General features: G+C 46.3%; 2 long non-coding RNA genes across 2 annotated transcripts; one reads left to right on the forward strand and one right to left on the reverse strand.

Moving 5' to 3' along the window:
- The first annotated feature begins 1913 nt into the window (after window positions 1-1913).
- LOC145821078 (uncharacterized) lies at window positions 1914-2503 on the forward strand. The gene is made up of 3 exons (XR_014363115.1): window positions 1914-2052; window positions 2254-2357; window positions 2428-2503. It is a non-coding gene; the product is annotated as an uncharacterized LOC145821078 (long non-coding RNA).
- Window positions 2504-13159: 10656 nt separating this feature from the next.
- On the reverse strand, window positions 13160-13950 carry LOC145821079 (uncharacterized). Its single transcript, XR_014363116.1, has 3 exons — window positions 13771-13950; window positions 13374-13535; window positions 13160-13286 (listed from the first exon to the last, which is right to left on the reverse strand). It is a non-coding gene; the product is annotated as an uncharacterized LOC145821079 (long non-coding RNA).
- Window positions 13951-18091: the final 4141 nt, after the last annotated feature.

Below are 18091 nucleotides of genomic sequence, written 5' to 3' on the forward strand. Positions count from 1 at the left end.
AAGTGACTCCATGGTATATATAATTTACTTCATATCGTATAACATATTATATCTCATCCTATATCCTTAGGTATTACATATCCTCCTCAAATCCGTATATCCAATCCAGGCATACACTCCATAATAAGACAACTCGAATTCAAGTCTCACTAAAAGTTGTGCTTACAATGCTAACAAATATATATATATATATATATATATTATTCCTATTTCTTTGATGATTATGACAATAACAACTCAAAAAAGCCAAATATTCCATAATAGGATATTAATGCTTAAGCAATTAAGGAAGTGCATTGCGTCTCAAAGCAAAGAAAAAGAAGATTACTGATAGAAATCTACCATCTCTCTAAGTGGATGTAGATCAGAAATCGAAACATCACTACAGGAAAAAGGGGATATGGTGGCATTTTTTTAACGACGTTTTTTTAAACGTTATTGTTATTAGTATTTAACGGCGTTTTATAAACGCCGCATATTCTATTAGACAAGACGGCACCGTTTTATAATGGGAAAATGCCTCCAAATGCGGTGCCACACGCGCCTCCTTTTGTGAAACCTTATTTTGAATCAGAACCCTCTCTAAGCATTTCGATCGAAGATTCAGAACTCTCTCTCTCTCTCTCTCAACTCTTATACGCACACATCTCTCTCTCCCTCTCAACCCTCTCTAAGCTCCATCGAAGATTCAGATCGAAGCTCCATCGAAGCGATTTCGAAGCTCCATCGAAGATTCAGATCGAAGCTCCATCGAAGTGATTTTGAAGCTCCATCAAAGATTCATACCTAAGCTCCATCGAAGATTTAGATCGAAGCCCCATGGAAGCGATTTCGAAGCTGCACCGGCGAGGTAGCGAGCTCCACCGGCTCATTTGCAAAGATTCAGTGATTTCTAGAAGCTCAGATCTGAACTCTGACCCCTCGATTACTCGCATTTCAAGCTCCGATCTGGAAAAAATCTCAGTTCGATTCTTGAGGTATGTTCGGATTGACTCAATTTCTACGATTATTTGTTGTTCCCTTCATCTCTCTCTCTCTCTCTTATGGTTCTGCGATGCTGGAGGGGCTGGGAAGGGGTAGGTAGATCGTCGGATTTTGGAGGATAGGCAAGGGGATTATTGAGTTTGGTCCTGGAGGGAGGGATTTCTGTATCAATGTGCAGATACATAAATGATATATACTGATATATATATATATATATATATTAATAATGTCTATTGGAAATGTTTCCATTTTTAAATCAAGATGCAAATGATGGGAACTTGAATGGACAGGATTTTTGCACAGAGTCTTGTCTGGCCTCTGAGACCGACCATTTACTTGTAGATACTATTGAAAGCAGGGTGTTGAGTAACAAAGAGGGAGAGTCTTCTCTTTCAGAATCCAAGTGGTTAGAACATGATGAATCTTTGGCTGTTTGGGTCAAGGTATATATTAATGTTGTTGCTTTGACTTCTACCTTGTTCTCTTTTATTATATCATTAGTATAGTGCACATATACAAGTTTGATAGTTCTGGGGTGCTGTTTCTCAATGTGGTTTCCTTGTTGATTGAGGTTTGATTGTACAAATTAGTATGATGGCTGGTGAAGTAGAAATTAAAACTTCACCTGGCTCACCTTTGTAATTTAGGCCTTCTGTTTTCATTTTATAGAGTTGATTGAAAAATTTTCGGAGCTCTTTTCTTCACTCTCATGAATGTATTGGTCCAGACACCAGCAGGTAGTAGTGGTCTACGTGTTCTTGGTTTCTTGTGATAGTTTTTCATGTTTATACTTTTTCTTACCAACTTAAATTCTTCACTAGAAATTTATTCTTCCTACTCTGCATTTAGTGGTCACTTGAACCTGATAATTTATTCACTGACAAATACCCACCATCTGATTCAGATTTTTCCAGCAGTTATTGGCATTGTTCAGTATACATTAAATGTCTCTCTCTCTCTCTCTCTTTCGCTTTGTTGCTATGGGAAAAAAGTTGGTTGTTGTATGCACTTTAGGAACTTGCACATTGATAATGAATATTCTGCTTGGAGGATTTATAGTTGCCCAAAGTAAGCTGCCTGATTTCTATTTTCACTTTTGAGCCTATCTTGAATTAGAATGAGCTTTTAATTTACCAATCTTTATACCACATTGTTGAATATTTCTTGACATTTAGCCAAGTAAGTTGTGGATTCTTTCATGTGATTGTTTATATATTCGATGATCAAAGCACTACATCTACAACCATTCATTTCCTTTTGTGCCCGCAGATGACATTGAGCCATTTATGATATGGGGCTATTATATTTCTCCAGTGATGTATGGAGAAAATGCTTTAGTCATTAATGAATTTCTTGACAAAATATGGAGCGCCGTAAGTTCTCTTTTACTGTTTGCGTAGTATCTTTACATTCTAAAAATTCTAAACATTTTTCTTATTGCAGCCCAATCCAGACCCCCGATTTCATGCACCTACAGTTGGGAAAGTCCTTCTCAAGTCTAGAGGCTTCTTCACGGATGACTGTAGACACCCCATTTTTGACCGTCCTCAAGACTTGGACGTCACCGTTTGAACACTCGGTGATTATCCATGTTTGTGTTCGTTTGGAGTTCCCGGAGGTCTCGGCTCGCGTGCCTTGCCTCAGGATCTCCGAACTCGACCGTTTAGTGTCTGGTTTTGCACCAAACACTTGTGTTTTGCCTTGGAAGGGCAGGGTAGGGCTTGTAGACCATCCCCACCCACCACCGGCAGTGGCTAGAGGCCACCGGCTGGTGTTTGCTGCCACCGGCAATGTTTATTGCCGGCCGGCACTATTTGTTGCCGGTCAGCACTATTTAGTGCCGGCCGGCACTCTTTTTGGCCAAGATGGCATTTTTGGCCGGCCGATTGCTGTTCATCTGCTTTTGCAGATATTTTTAGACAGCTGTCCTGCTTTTGCATCCCTCCATACACGTGTATGGAGGGATCTCCCTCTTGTAAAGCTTGTCCTGTAAGCTTTACAAGACATATAGAGAGAGGCTCTCTCTTGAGGCAAAGAGGAGAGGACTTAGGTTAGAGTTGAGATATTTTGAGAGCAAGAACAGCCATTGTTGAGCTCTGGTTCTAGGGTTTGAGTGACATACATTTTCTATCTCTCTTTCCCTCTCATTTGTGCACTAGGTGTTTTGTGTCTTACTATTGCACACAAACACCTAGTGTTTCACCTTCCTTTGGCTCTTGAGGTTCTAAAGGACTGGTTTTGAAGTTTTGGTATGGGATCCAAGCTAAAGGAGGCCATTGGAGCACCATTTGTGAAGGGATCATCAAGGGTAAGAAACTTACACCTTTATTCCCCCTTTTTGCATTGTTTTTCTACCTATCTTAGAGCTGTTTTTGTGCTTATTGTATAACATAAAAAAGTTCTGTTTTTAGGCCCTCTTTATTGTTTATTAAGAGTGTTTTGTTGTTTGAGGGTGGTTGACCCCCCTTAGGCCTTGAAAGGCCTCATTTTGAGCCATTTTGTGCTAGCTCCGGGATTTTGGTGTTGAGGTCTCTTCACCACTGAAATCTTGAGGGATTTCAGTGGTGAAGATGATGCTTTGAAGTCCCAAGAAGGAGAGGGCCACCTCCTCTCCTTGTTGTCCTTGAAAAGGGCATGTTTTGGCCTCTTGAGAGAGCATTATGCTTGAGTGTGTGTTGAGCATGTTTAGGTTGTTTTTCATGCTTATATATCCATAATATAACATGATTTTAAATTGGTTTTGGTACTCCATGCATGCTTAGCATAGTTGCCATGTAATGCCTTGTTTATGCCTTAATGTGCCTTAGGTTGTTAGCCTTTGTGGGAGCATGTTTTAGGTTTAGTCTTGTGAAGATTATGTGCTTATTTTGCCATGTTTTAGGTCTGTCCTAGGTTGTTTGGGTTGATTTTGGCATGCTTGATATAGCTCCTTTGTATTTGGGCTTGTTAGCCTTGAGTATGTGCATGTGTAGCATGACATCTTTGCATCGAATTGATGATTTGGGGTCCCTCCACATGTTATTTCAGTCCCATTTCCATGCTTGTTTGATTGCCTTGCATGCCCCTTTAATGCTTTGGAAGCTTGTGTAGCAATGCTCCATGTTTTGGTGTCTATGTATGCCTTTGTATTTGAGCCACTTAGATGTCATCTAAGAAGTCCTTTGGCCTTGTTTTGACATGCTAAAAATCTGTTTTAGTAGTTTAATGCATGCCATGTTTGTTGTGATAAACGTGCTTCAAATCTTCATGACTTGTTTCAAGTACTTGGACCATGCTTGCATGCACTTGCTTGTCTTGTTTAATGTGATTTGGCATCATTTTATAACATGATTTTAGAGCTCGCGTTGCATGCCAATTGTTCATGATTGCCTCTTTCAAGTGTGCTTGAATGTTGCTTGCTTTGTGCCTAAGTGTTGGGCCTTAACATGTGTATGTGTGCATGTATGTTTAGCCGTCATTTTTGGGCATTATGGCTACTGTTTTGGGCCTTATTAAAGCTGCCTAATCCATGTATAAGTCCATCTTTCCATCTATTTGCATTGCCATATGTATGCTTGTATGCTTGCATAAGTTTGTTGCCATGCCATGTTGCATCCTTAGCTTGTATGCCTAGGTTGCATTGCATCTTGCATGCATGCCTTGTTCCTTGACTTGATGATAGGAATTGGGCCTTGTTTGGTTGGATTTGGTTTGCATGCATTTGAAATCAAATTTGCATATTTGGTTCTTTGGGCCATCATGCATGGAAATGCGTAATTGGTGGTCCGAGAATCGAGGCACATGCCCCTTTGAGTCATTATCATGATAAGGGACATGGTTGGTGCATACATGCCTTGAATTGTGCTGCCATGCTTTGTTTTGCCCTCTGTTGCTGTGAGTTGCAGGTTCTGCAGGCTTTCTTTGCCGACCGGCAGTGTAAGGTGCCGGCCGGCAATCTTTCCTCTGCCGACAACTCCATTTTGTGCCGATGGCCACACACCAGTGCCGGTGGTAATTCCACTCAGCCGGTGGCACTCCCCAGTGTCCAGGGATGCAGTCCTGAGGTTTTGACAGCCTCCAGAGGAGCAGAGGAAAGAAAACAGAGGCAGCTTGCGCATGGCGGCGCGTTTCCCGAGGCGATTTATCTGCTTTTCTTAGTTTATTTAATTCTTTAATTAAATTAATTTGTAATATTAATTAGCTTGCGTAGTTAATTAATCTGTAATATTTATTCGATCCCTCCGAGTGAGGGTAAAGATGTAATAAGTGTGCGTGAGTGTGTGTATGTCTTCCAACCTCACGTCTTTCTTCCTTTTTATTTACCTGCTTATGATGGTAGATTAGGGCACGTTTAAATTAGCATACCTTATGCTACGCATGCATGCATTCATGCATTTATGCTACATGTATTAGGCTCGGTGCATCACGCTAACTGCATTTGTACTTCAAATTCTAAACTGAATATGTGATAGTTGTGCATTTCTCACATGCCATGTTTAGGATAGCCGAGCCTATTCTAGCAACACTTTGTATGCGATGCATTAGGCACTTAACATGGACTTGGATCATGCATGTTTGCTAACGAGTTCTTTGTTTTGGCACGGAGTACGATGTAAGTATTTCCGCTTTAGCATATCGCATGAGTGTGAATGTTGCCATGTCAGCATGCTTAACATGTGGCTAGATACTTATGTGTTATAAACTGCTTGGATGCCTGTGGGTGAAGGTTGGATTGTTTGAGTTGGAAGAACTCATTGAAATCCGTGTTTTAGCCTACTTGCGAGTAGCAAATCCAAAGCATTTTCCAAAACAAACGGATATGCAATGCTTGTTTCCAAATTAGGCAATCTAGTCTATACTTGTTTGCTGCGCGCATAACATAGTAATTCTAGGCTAATAATTGGAATAAGAACACATAAAGTTTTCAAATACGGATATCACGGTTAGTAGAGGCCGGTCTTCGGACCGGGCGAAAGGGGGTGCTCATAGCTGACCTTCCCCGATCGTACCCAAGCTCCCGAGCCGAGACAACTCCGGTGATGACGGACATGTGGCCTTCGGCACCGAGTCAGGGTTTCCTAAATTTCCCCATTAAAAAAATATTTAGGTGGCGACTCTGTATCTGGAAAAGCAGTCCATGTTTGGCACTACTTTTTCAAAAATCTGTTTCTCAAAACGATTTGCCAGATTTGGACTCTTTGGTTCAGATTTAGAACCGTGACACAAATCGAGTCCGAACTGTAGTGACCCCAAATGAACAGAACGGGACTCACCCTCCCGGGGCGTTCGGGGACGTCTACAGTTTCTGGCGACTCTGCTGGGGAGTTTTGGAGAGCTTGACTCGAACTCGTGATATCCTATTTTGATCTCATTTATGTGTTTCTTTGCATTGCATGTGCATTGGTGCGCCTAGGAACATAGTGTTTGCCATCTGCCATTCCTGAACGGTTTGCCGGAGGCTTGTCTTGTCAAGGCATGTCCATAAGGCTGACCGGCTATGGGCTCTGACAGCATGGGAACACAAACCCCGATTTTTACCGGGGCACCCCTTTTGAACATTCGACCTAGTACATGTTCGGATCCATAATGACCATCCCAAGAATAGGGCAGGTTGCTTACCCGATGTTAGGTTGTTTGAAAAACCGCTGTGTGCGTAGTGAAACCCTAGCTCCTGACAAAATAGGACAGGGAAACCCTACCCCAACATAGGGGTGTTTTGGCTCTCACTTACTTGCTATGTGCTTTTAGAGTGTATCTCTACAGGAACGCATATACCAGTTTACGAGTTTGAGTATCGGGCCCGAGGGCACCAGAATCAGTATTGTTGAGAATCAGTTATCAGGAATCAGTTATCTGCGGGTATCGGGTTCAGTTCTTGGGAACAGAAAATCTGGGAACAGTGATCAGCAGTAGGGTACAGTTGTCTGGCTACACCCGTGTTTGATCAGTTTGGGCTGAAATGCTGTCTGTTTTTCCTTTCAGTTCGGAAAGTTGCAGAGTTGATACAGAATAGCCAGTGTCTCCCCTTTGCTGAGGCAGGATTTATGGCGACACAAAATACAGAAGAAGTTGTGGTTATGACGGCTGCATTGGAGCAGGGGACCGCTCCGCAGAGTGAGGCCAGCATCAGTGTGTCACACCCACCCAGGTCGGCCGTTGTGCACCCGGTCTGGGCTCCCCAGTTATATCAAGCTCGTGAGCCCACCCCCTTTGAGTTGATTGGAATGATAGGGGACCTCCAGAGGTTCGTGGCCGATCTGGCCTATGGAATGTCGGCTTCACCGCCAGCGGCGCCATATGCCAGGAATTTCGTACCACAGGAGCCCCCGCTACTGGGGCGGATTGTGATAGAGCTCAACCAGCCAGAGGTGGCTTCCAGCTACAGCCGTGACATACCAGCACCGACCCAGACCCTTGATCAGGCTGAGGCCAGAGGAAAAGACAAGGCAAAGGTAGATGCCGATCCCATCGAGCAACTGCTGTGGGCAGTCGAGGCTCTGAAAGTCAGAGGGATGAACAAGCAACAAACATCCGCAATCGTGATCAAAGCTGTGGATGATGCTTTCCCCACTCCAATCAAAGGCAGTTCAAGCCTGGTAGAAAATCGGGATGGGCCCCGTCATGCCCAGACAATTCCTGTAGTTCCCAACCCTGCACCGGGAAAGGTTCAAAAAGCCAAGGCAGCGCCAGCCGATCCTTTCGCCAGCGCATCTGGCAAGAATCCTCAAACTGCAAAGTACCTGCCCCGAGGGCGCAGGGCCTTTCATGACCTCTACATGCTTTTGTCTAGGGCATTGCTAATATTGGCAAAGAATGGGCATCTTAAACCTTTGGAGCCTCGGCCACTCCCGAAGAATCTCCCCGCCACTCATGATGCTACCTTGTACTGCGCGTACCACCAACAGTCCGGTCACAGTACCGATGGATGTTCCCGCCTTCGTCATGAAGTGCAGGATTTGATCGATAACAAGGTTATCCTCCCATCCACCTCGGGCAAGTCCGTTACCACCCAGTTGTTGGATTTCGAGGGCTCAGATACTACGAGTATGTGAAGTGAACCGCCTGCGGGCAACATTTGGTGTATTTTTTTTTTTGAAGCGTCTGGCACGCATTTTTGAGCATCGGTGAAACCGAGTTTTGTAAATCCTGGCTTGGATGTCGAGTCAGTCTTTTGTTTTGAGTCTGTCTCTTTGTCTTGAGTCAGTCTTTTTTGCTTAAGGGTCAGTCTGGTTGTATCGAGTCAGTCCCCGTTGTATATAATACCAGGTGATTCTGGGGTTGTTGTCCCGAACACCGTTTTGTTTTGTAATTATTATCTGTTTTTGTTTTGAGTCTGTTTCTGCCAAGGAGCCAGTTACACCAATCAAATCCGAACAAAACAGCTGTTGCTATCTCAACTTCATGCTTGCTTTCAGCATAAGTGCCAGAAAATTTGATTGGGCTGACAGTACATCTCGCCTGCTCTCCCGCGCGCCAAACTCATTGCATTAACCTAAGTTTTTCACAAAAAAACTTTTGAACACTGCGGTGACAAAAACGAAGAGGAAGGAATTCCTCGGGTTTTGCAAAATTTTGATCGTTTTGAGAGAAAGAAAGGCGTGCTAAGCCTTTTATGAATGAAACCTTGCTTGTCGGCGTGAGTACTGAGAAGGACCCTGGCCTGATCCAGATTGGTTCCACACTATCTTCGGCGCGAGCGATTTGTCGCTTTCTTAAAAACTTTCAAAAGCAAATGTTTTGCGCGGCCCTGTGAAGACTTGTGTGGAATCCCTCTTGAGGTCGCGCAGCCTAGGATCGCTCTCAGCCTCAAGATTCAACCTATTTGTTCTCCGACTTTGAACCCGTTCAGAACGTTCAGAAAGTTCAACGGACAAACGCCATGAAAGGTCTGTATGGCCAGTTTCGAAACAGCCCTCGAGCAAGAGGCACCAAAGCCGAATCGGAAGGAGCGGATCTCGCCGGAAGAAGCTTGTGGAGTAATCGGGATGAATTCTCCGCAAATCAGTGCAACAGCCGTTCTCCTGGACACAGAGAGGCTTCAATTTCAGGAACCATTTGGCATGGACTTGTTACACTTTTACCCTTGAGAGGCTCGCTGGGCCGAAAACCCGGAAGGGCAACCCAGGCAAAAGTTAGAGCAAGAGAAAAATACAAAAAACAAAAATACAAAAAAGAAGAAAAGAAAAGAAAAGACAAAAGATACAAAAAAGAAAAGAAAAAGAAAAATGCAAAAAAAAAAAAGAAGAAGAAAATAGAAAATGAAAAGAAGCTCGCAAGGACGAAAACCCACATTGGGCGCCTTGGCAAAAATGAGAGCCAAACAAAGTGAAGGTTAAAATACCCGAGTGTACCTTAACCGGAACTACGTAAGGCTTGATTCCCATGTTTGGGATACGTAGGCAACTTCATCTTGAAGTCCAGCCCCCAACGCTTTCATAGCGTTTCAGTCCATGCAAGGGTTTCGATTTCATCCCAAAGTCCAGTTGCCAACACCCTTCAAGGTGATTGTGTCCATATATTTGTTATGACCGTCTTCGTCATCTCTATGTCCAAGAGTTCGACCACCGCCAATGAAGACTGTCTGCAGATTGCTGCGGCACCATCCCAAACAAGGGGCAACTTTCCGTTGCCGCGAGCCGCCGTGAGCCGCCATTCAAACCAGGGGCAACTTTCCGTTGCCTCCCCCCTCTTCAAACCAGGGGCAATTTTCCATTGCCTCCGATCCGAGGTTGCGCATCTCAAAGAGTAAGTTTCATGCTCGTTGAGCATTGACTGTTGCAAAAATAGTTTTTGAAAATTGTTACTGAGGCTGACTATTTTCTCGAAAACTATTCCATTTTCCAAAACTAGACCATTGTCTTGGACCCCAAAAAGGAAAATTTTCAGTGCTTACAACCTGACTTGCATGATTTCTAAATCAAAAATCGAACGAGTACGTTAATCTGACTCTCATTCTGATCAAACTTGTTTTAGTAGAAAGACCGAAACAAAAAATGGTTAAAATGATGGACTAGGGGCACAATCGAGCCAGGCGTTCTGTCTTTCCCCCGTCATCGACGTACTTGCCAGAAGGGCGCTCTGCCCGCCAGAAGAAATAGCTGTGAGCTAACGGCATCGGGCGTGAACCCGCAACTCCCTGTTCATTCATCAGTCACCCCGGGGAGGGATGGAAAATGAGAGAATGAAGAATAGAGAGGTGTAAGTTGAGAGAAAAGTGAGGAAAAGGGTTTCGAGAGAAAATCCGAGCTTGAGAGTTGAGTGATGTGAGAATCACAAATCAGAAAGGGTGGGAAACAATGCCTAGAGAAACTGGCCCCTCGTGATCTGAGGTCCCCCATCTTCGTTCACGCGTCTGTGTGTCGTGTTTCTTTGATTTGACGCTCTCGTCTTTTGTTTTTAGTCTTTTCCGAGCGTGTCTCGTTGTGTTTAGGTCGTGTACCTATATTTGAGTCCTCCCCGCTGTGTTCAGTTGTAGGCTCGACATCCCGGTCTGAAAAACCCTCATTCGATTTCAAAAATCATTTATGCTCAAGAATGCTGTGCCATTCTCTACATTTGAGCGTGTTTCGACTCCAACCGGTTCCATCTTTGAGGTCCGTCCTGTTAGATTGGGCCGTTTGTTCAGAATTTGCCGTGTGCAGAATGAACCGAATGCTGTGTTATGGACTGTATGCAGATTAATCCCTAACAGAGTAAGGGCTGTGTGTCCAAGAATCAGGCAGTGGGTTGTTTAGGTTATTTTGCTGTTGGCTGTTTAAGTTATCTGATTATTACAGTGCAAGTGTTTAATTTTCAGACAACCAATCAGTTCCATTTACATTGAGGTGTAACATGATGAGATGCGATGCAATGCATGAAATGTGTAAATGTAAACACTTTTTCAGATAAAGAGTCCATTTCATTTCATTATCTTTTCAAATGTACAAGTTTTGGAAACAAAAATCTGCCTGCGGCAGTACAAGGTAATCTATCTACCAACAAAAAGAAAAGTACAAGAAAGAAGAAAGATAACAAAAATCTGCATCTCTGTCGAGCACTCCGGAGGGCTGTCAGTCCGTCCTGGTCCTCTTCCTGGACGAGGGTCCAGGAGCATCATCAGCGTCGTCGTCAGAGCCCGAGCTAGAACCGTCTCCGGTCTCCTCCTCTGATGACTCTGACTCCCCCTCTGCCTCCGCCTCTGACTCCTCGTCATCATCATCATTCGGGATTGGAGCTCGCGAGCTGCTCCCGACGTGAGTACGCCCTCCCCTGGTACGGGGAAATATCCTGCCCTCCTCATCTCTCCCCCGAGCAGGGACAGAAGGTCCCGCTGGAGCACCTCCCGCCATGGGAATCTGGAAAGGAGGTTGAAAAAGTACATAAAAGGGAAATGCATCAGTATACTGTGAGCAGTTTAACAGTGCAGAATGCAGTATATGAGTACAGTGTGAATGCCGTGAGCAGTCTATCAGTGCAGAATGCAGCGTGTGAGTACAGTGTATGAATACTGTGAGCAGTTTAACAGTGCATAATGCAGTATATAAGTGCAGTATGAGAATGCCGTGAGCAGTTTATCAGTACAGAGTACGGTGCAGAATGCAGTGTATGCAGTGTGTCAGATACTGTGAGATCAGTGTATCGGGTGTTGTGCCGTGCATCAGATTATGCAAAGCAGTGTATGAGTGGTTTGAGGCCAATGTCAGAAGGACATACCGGTATGCTGTAGAGGGCTAGGAGATCAAATGTCCGCTGAAGCATCCCCATCATCGAGGCATTCATCGCCAACGACTGACGGGTATACCCAGAAGAAGCCTGCAAAAGTATCAGATGCATCAATATTCTGTGGAATATATAGTGGACTGAAGATGAATAACTGTACAAAAATGCAGTAATGCGTACCGGAGGTAAGTCGGGGACATCAATGAACTCGTGACCAGCCGGTGGAGGGGCGAAGGGGATCTGATAGGTCGACCCACCCTGCCCCTGGAAAGTCAGTACAGCAGGCAGGGCAGGCCAGCCAGCTCCCCGTCCTCCCTGCACTCCACCCCTACCACGGACCCGGGCCCTCCTCGAAGATCCAGCCCCTGCTCCCGCTCCGGCCCCAGCCGCCGATGCCACAGGCCTGGCCCCCTCTGCTCGACGGCCGCTCAGGGGGCACGTCAGGTACGTCCGCACGTACTCCTGATAGTCTCCAGTGCCTCGGAAGCCGGCCTCCTCCCAACCGATGGAGTAATCATCCAGCTGCTCAGTGGTGAGCCCCTCGGTCTCCCTCATGTCTGCAGGAGGGGGAACGGGGACTATCTGCTCAGGTAACCCTAGGGTCTGGCATAGAAAACGCTCCCCCAGGTACCAAGCCCGACAGACCGGGCCCTCAAGCAGAATCCGGAAACGCGAGGTCTCCACCGTACCAGGGAACCGACCCCGCATCGCCGCCGGCATAGGAGCCCACGGCCGCCAAGTGATCTGAAAATGGCAGACAGTTTGTTATCTACTGTTATTGAAATAGACAGTTGGAAAGCGAAGCTTAAATGAACTGAAAGTAAAGCATACCTCCGCGGGGGTGATGGTGTCGAAATATCGGCGGAAGAAGCCGAATGTCTCCCGTGGTCGACGGGTGCATCTCCCGTCGAAACGACTCGAAAACGGGACAGCCAGAGGAGTCTCCGTAACTGGCACGGGGGCAAGCCTAGGAAAGTAGGCGTAAACCCACAACTGCAAAACAGATGTCAGTATGACCGGCAGAATAAAGAAGAAAAGGCAGAGCCGTGTGTTGTGCAGTGTATTGTCTGCAGTGTACAGTGTGAGCAGTGTACAGTCAGTGTAAAGCAGAATGTATGTGTGTGCCGGTTGTACAGTATACAACAAGTATAGAGCAGACTACAGTGTGTGCAGTGTACAGAGTACAGAAAGTACGAGACAGGAATGAAAAAACGGAGAAGAAGTGTACCTCCCAAGCCCGCCAGTAACCTCCAAGTAGCTGGCCGCTGCCGCGCGAAGCCGAGCTCATGTACCCGTAAAGGGTGGCCAGAGCAGCGCCGCCCCAATCATAGTGCAGAATATCCCGGACGTCCACCAGTGCGCTGAGAAGACAAAGAGGCACGGTGTTCGCCCGATCGGCGAAGATGGTAGTCCCAAACAGGAACATGAGGAAGCCGCGAGCATACCTCTCCACGTCCTCCGGGGTCATCTGCGCCTCCTAGGGTCTGGCGTAGAAAACGCTCCCCCAGGTACCATGCCCGACAGACCGGGCCCTCAAGCAGAATCCGGAAACGCGAGGTCTCCTCCGCACCAGGGAACCGACCCCGCATCGCCGCCGGCATAGGAGCCCACGGCCGCCAAGTGATCTGAAAATGGCAGACAGTTTGTTATCTACTGTTATTGAAATATACAGTTGGAAAGCAAAGCTTAAATGAACTGAAAGTAAAGCATACCTCCGCGGGGGTGATGGTGTCGAAATATCGGCGGAAGAAGCCGAATGTCTCCCGTGGTCGCCGGGTGCATCTCCCGTCGAAACGACTCGAAAACGGGACGGCCAGAGGAGTCTCCGCAACTGGCACGGGGGCAAGCCTAGGAAAGTAGGCGTAAATCCACAACTGCAAAACAGATGTCAGTATGACCGGCAGAATAAAGAAGAAAAGGCAGAGCCGTGTGTTGTGCAGTGTATTGTGTGCAGTGTACAGTGTGAGCAGTGTACAGTCAGTGTAAAGCAGAATGTATGTGTGTGCCGGGTGTACAGTATACAGCAAGTATAGAGCAGACTACAGTGTGTGCGGTGTACAGAGTACAGAAAGTACGAGACAGGAATGAAAAAGCAGAGAAGAAGTGTACCTCCCAAGCCCGCCAGTAACCTCCAAGTAGCTGGCCGCTGCCGCGCGAAGCCGAGCTCATGTACCCGTAAAGGGTGGCCAGAGCAGCGCCGCCCCAATCATAGTGCAGAATATCCCGGACGTCCACCAGTGCGCTGAGAAGACAAAGAGGCACGGTGTTCGCCCGATCGGCGAAGATGGTAGTCCCAAACAGGAACATGAGGAAGCCGCGAGCATACCTCTCCACGTCCTCCGGGGTCATCTGCGCCTCCTCCTCCAACACGGGCTGGACTCGAAACTGGACCTCGAACCAGGAGTATCGGACGAAACCTGGGCGAGCTAGGGGTGGCGCCTCCCCCAGTAGATGGACTTGAGCGGCGGTCCACTCATCCATGTCTATGTCAAAAGGGATCGGATCCCCCCTACCCCGATGCCAGTGAGCATCGAGAAATCATGAAGGGTCATCGTCATATCCCCTGCAGCAGAGAAATGAAAAGAATCGGTGGTGTCCCACCACCTCTCCGCCAGAGCGGCGAGGAGAGGTCTGCATGTGGACAATCTGGAGAGCCCTCGGCAGAAGGTGCCGAAGCCCGCCCGGTCTACGATGCGTCGGACTGCGTCAGGGAGCTCATCATACCACTCCCGTGCACCAGTATTCCCATACCCGCGAATGGTATGGGAACCCTCCTGTAAACAGAAAATAACAATTGCAAGACAACATTCAAAATGCAGTTTTGAAAAAAAAGCAGATAAAGCATGTGTGCAAGTTTGACGAGTTTCAGGCAAATACCGGGTGCCGGTATGCTTGCAGTGAAATACGTGTGCTGTGTCAGTGTGTTTGGGTGTTTCAGAACAGATATAGCATTGTGTGCAAATCTAACAGATTCAGACAAATACTGGGTGCCAGTGTGTATGCAGTAGAATACAGTGAGCGCAGTGTGTTTGAATGATTCGGGGCTAGTGCAGTGTGTGTGCATGTGTCAGTCTCAAGCAGATGTCAGTTGTATGTATGTTTACAGTCAACTATAGTCTACGGTATATCAGGTTCAAGCAGTTAAAGAGTACAACTAACTATGACAGTTTTGTATCCTACATTGCGGAAAGTAAAGCAGAAGAAAGAGAGTTACCTCGAAAGTGCCGAATGAAAGGTGGGAGGTAGGCTCACGCAGTAGTAGCTCAGGCGCCACATGCCTCTCGAAGCTCCGGAACTGGCGCAGGCCGTCGGGGGGCAGAACATGGATCGCCGGCTGGTAGGTCGCCGGGTCGAACGGGCGCTCGCTCAACGGTAGGAGCTCGACCCCGGGATCCATCTCGTGGTCCGGGGGAGTCCCGCCACGTGGAATGTCGTCCGCCATATCCGAGATGATGAGAAAATGGCCGGGAAAAGGAAAACTGGGCCGGAATGCGAAGAGTCAACTGAAAAGTCAACTCCCAAGAGGGTCGGAAATGGCCGGGAAGGCCGGAATGTGAAAAGGCACGGAAATGAAGAGGAAAGTGGGGGGAACAAACCCTGAAAAGGCGGGAACGCCAAACGAGGCACCGAAACAAGAATGTGATCGGTGGAAAATGTCCGAAACGCGAAGAAAATCGCGAATCCGACGACGAAACGGGCGTAGAACGCGAAGAAACGGGCGAAAAATGAGAGAGAAAAACTCTAGAGAGAGAGAACAAGGGATTTCGGCGGAGGAGGAATGAGAAAATAGGGTTTAAAACCCTATTTTAAAACACCCAAGGTGAAAAGTCGAAACTGCCCCGAACCAGCAACTGTTTGCCGGTCGGCAATGTTTTGTGCCGGCCGGCACTTTTTTGTGCCATGGACTTATTTTGATGCCGGCGGCCAGCCGGTGGCCTCCCCTCCCGGCCGGTGATGTTCCCACAGCCTTGTTTAGGCCATGTGAGGAGTTTTTGGTCTTCATAGCTCAAGGAAGTGCAAGAAAGTGCATTCCCGACGCTCAACCGGCCTCCATTTTGACCTCGGGTCATGTCTGCCGTGCGTAGCACTCCAACCCATGCAGGGTGTACCCTTTTCGTATCCTTTTGACTTTTACAAGGTCCAAAAGTTGCCCCATGTATATCGCATATCAATCGCACTGTTTTGTGCATTTCAAAATTGTTCGCGCTGTTCTGCGCATCGCACTGTTTTGTGCATTTCAAATCATCGCACTGTTTTGTGCATTTCAAATCGGCACACTGTTTTGTGCATTTCAAACCGTCGCACTGTTTTGTGCATTTCAAAATTGTTCGCGCTGTTCTGCGCATCGCACTGTTTTGTGCATTTCAAACTGTCGCACTGTTTTGTGCATTTCAAACTGTCGCACTGTTTTGTGCACCTCACTTGCATCTTGCATGCATCCTATCGCTCTATTTTGCGCACCTCACTTGTACTTGTTAGTACATTGCATTGTTTTGAACACAAACCGGCTTCGCGTAGCGTATAAGTCCAACTTTCAAACCGGCTTCGCGTAGCGTATAAGTCCAACTTTCAAACCGGCTTCGCGTAGCGTATAAGTCCAACTTTCAAAACCGGCTTCGCGTAGCGTATAAGTCCAACTTTCAAAACCGGCTTCGCGTAGCGTATAAGTCCAACTTTCAAAACCGGCTTCGCGTAGCGTATAAGTCCAACTTTCAAACCGGCTTCGCGTAGCGTATAAGTCCAACTTTCAAACCGGCTTCGCGTAGCGTATAAGTCCAACTTTCAAAACCGGCTTTGCGTAGCGTATAAGTCCAACTTTCAAAACCGGCTTCGCGTAGCGTATAAGTCCAACTTTCAAAACCGGCTTCGCGTAGCGTGTAAGTCCACTTGTATCATTTTTGCATCTTATGAGGCACACGTATCTCATTTGTTTCATTTTGCATTCCGTGTGGCGTGTGTGTCGCACTTACATTTTGCATCATGGTCTGGCGAGACCTTAAACACGTACGGTCTAGGAGACCTTAAATACTTGGAAGGTGCAAGACCTTTAATGCATTGGTGCGCACACTATTGCTTTGTACATGTCTTAAGCCGCGTGTTGTCGCGCATTCCATGCAACATGCATCACTTGCATCATTTGCATTTCAAAAAAAACAAAAACAAAAAAAACAATCATAGTGCATTGTCATGCATTTCCATTGTAGCTTGCATGCATCCATTTCATTTTCCCCAGTAGGTCGCATCGCGCTGCATTGTCATGCGTTTTTGTATCCATATCCATTTCATTGCATATTTGTAGATATTGCATTGTAGATTACATGCATTCATTGCATCGCCTTCCGCCTACAGCTTGTGCCTTTCCAGGTTGAGCTTGGTTCGGTATGTGCCCTTACTGATCATGTTAAAACACAGTTCTGCATGTGTATCGCGCCGATTCCACGCTGATATGTTGGTTGAGGGTTGCGGCACCTTTTCTGTGTTACACATGGCTCGTATGTGTACATGCCTTTCCTAGGCAAAATTTGATTTGGCTTGCGTGCCATATCCATTGTATCCATATCCACTCCATTGCATATTTGTAGATATTGCATTGTAGATTGCATGCATTCATTGCATCACCTTCCGCCTATGGCTTGCGCCTTTCCAGGTTGAGCTTGGTCTGGTATGTGCCCTTACTTTTCATGTTAAAACACAGTTCTGCATGTGTATCGCGCCGATTCCACGCTGATATGTTGGTTGAGGGTTGCGGCACCTTTTCTGTGTTACACATGGCTTGTATGTGTACATGCCTTTCCTAGGCAAGATTTGGTTTGGCCTGCGTGCCATATTCATGTATTACATTGTAGTGTAATTTTTGCATCCGGCATTAGGATCGTAGTCCTTTCTCCAGCGGGTCGTTTCCCCACTTATGTCGATTCCACCCAATACTTGTTCTTGCGTCTGTCTACAATACTCATAGTTCAGTTGACCGTTCTATGGTAGACAGACTTGTTACCTCCATCAATCTATTTGACATAGGTGTGGTTTCGAACCGCTCGTGATTGGATCACGATTCAAATGCTTTGCATGTAGCTTGCATTGTTTTAATTACATTGCATCTTCATTTGCATTGTTTATACATTGTTTTGTATATATTGCATTTTGTTTCCATCTTGCATTGTCATGCATGTTGCTAACAATATTGTACCTGTTAAGTTTGTTTTCTTTTCAGGCACGATATTGTATGTACGGTGAGCCGCATAGGTATAGTATCTCCCGAGTGAGACGTATCGAGAATTGCATAATTCTCTTACATCCTTTCTGCATTGTAGTGTAGTTTGATGTATGCTAGCTTAAAACTGTCGCATATATGCTTCATTACAGCTTTTTTTGCATGATCATAAGTTATGCTCGGCTTCGTGCATTGTCTTGCATTTTGCCCCTGCCTTCG

The sequence above is a fragment of the Camellia sinensis genome, chromosome 3, assembly GCF_055761805.1.
Source record: "Camellia sinensis isolate YWXY chromosome 3, ASM5576180v1, whole genome shotgun sequence".
Lineage (NCBI taxonomy): Eukaryota > Viridiplantae > Streptophyta > Magnoliopsida > Ericales > Theaceae > Camellia > Camellia sinensis.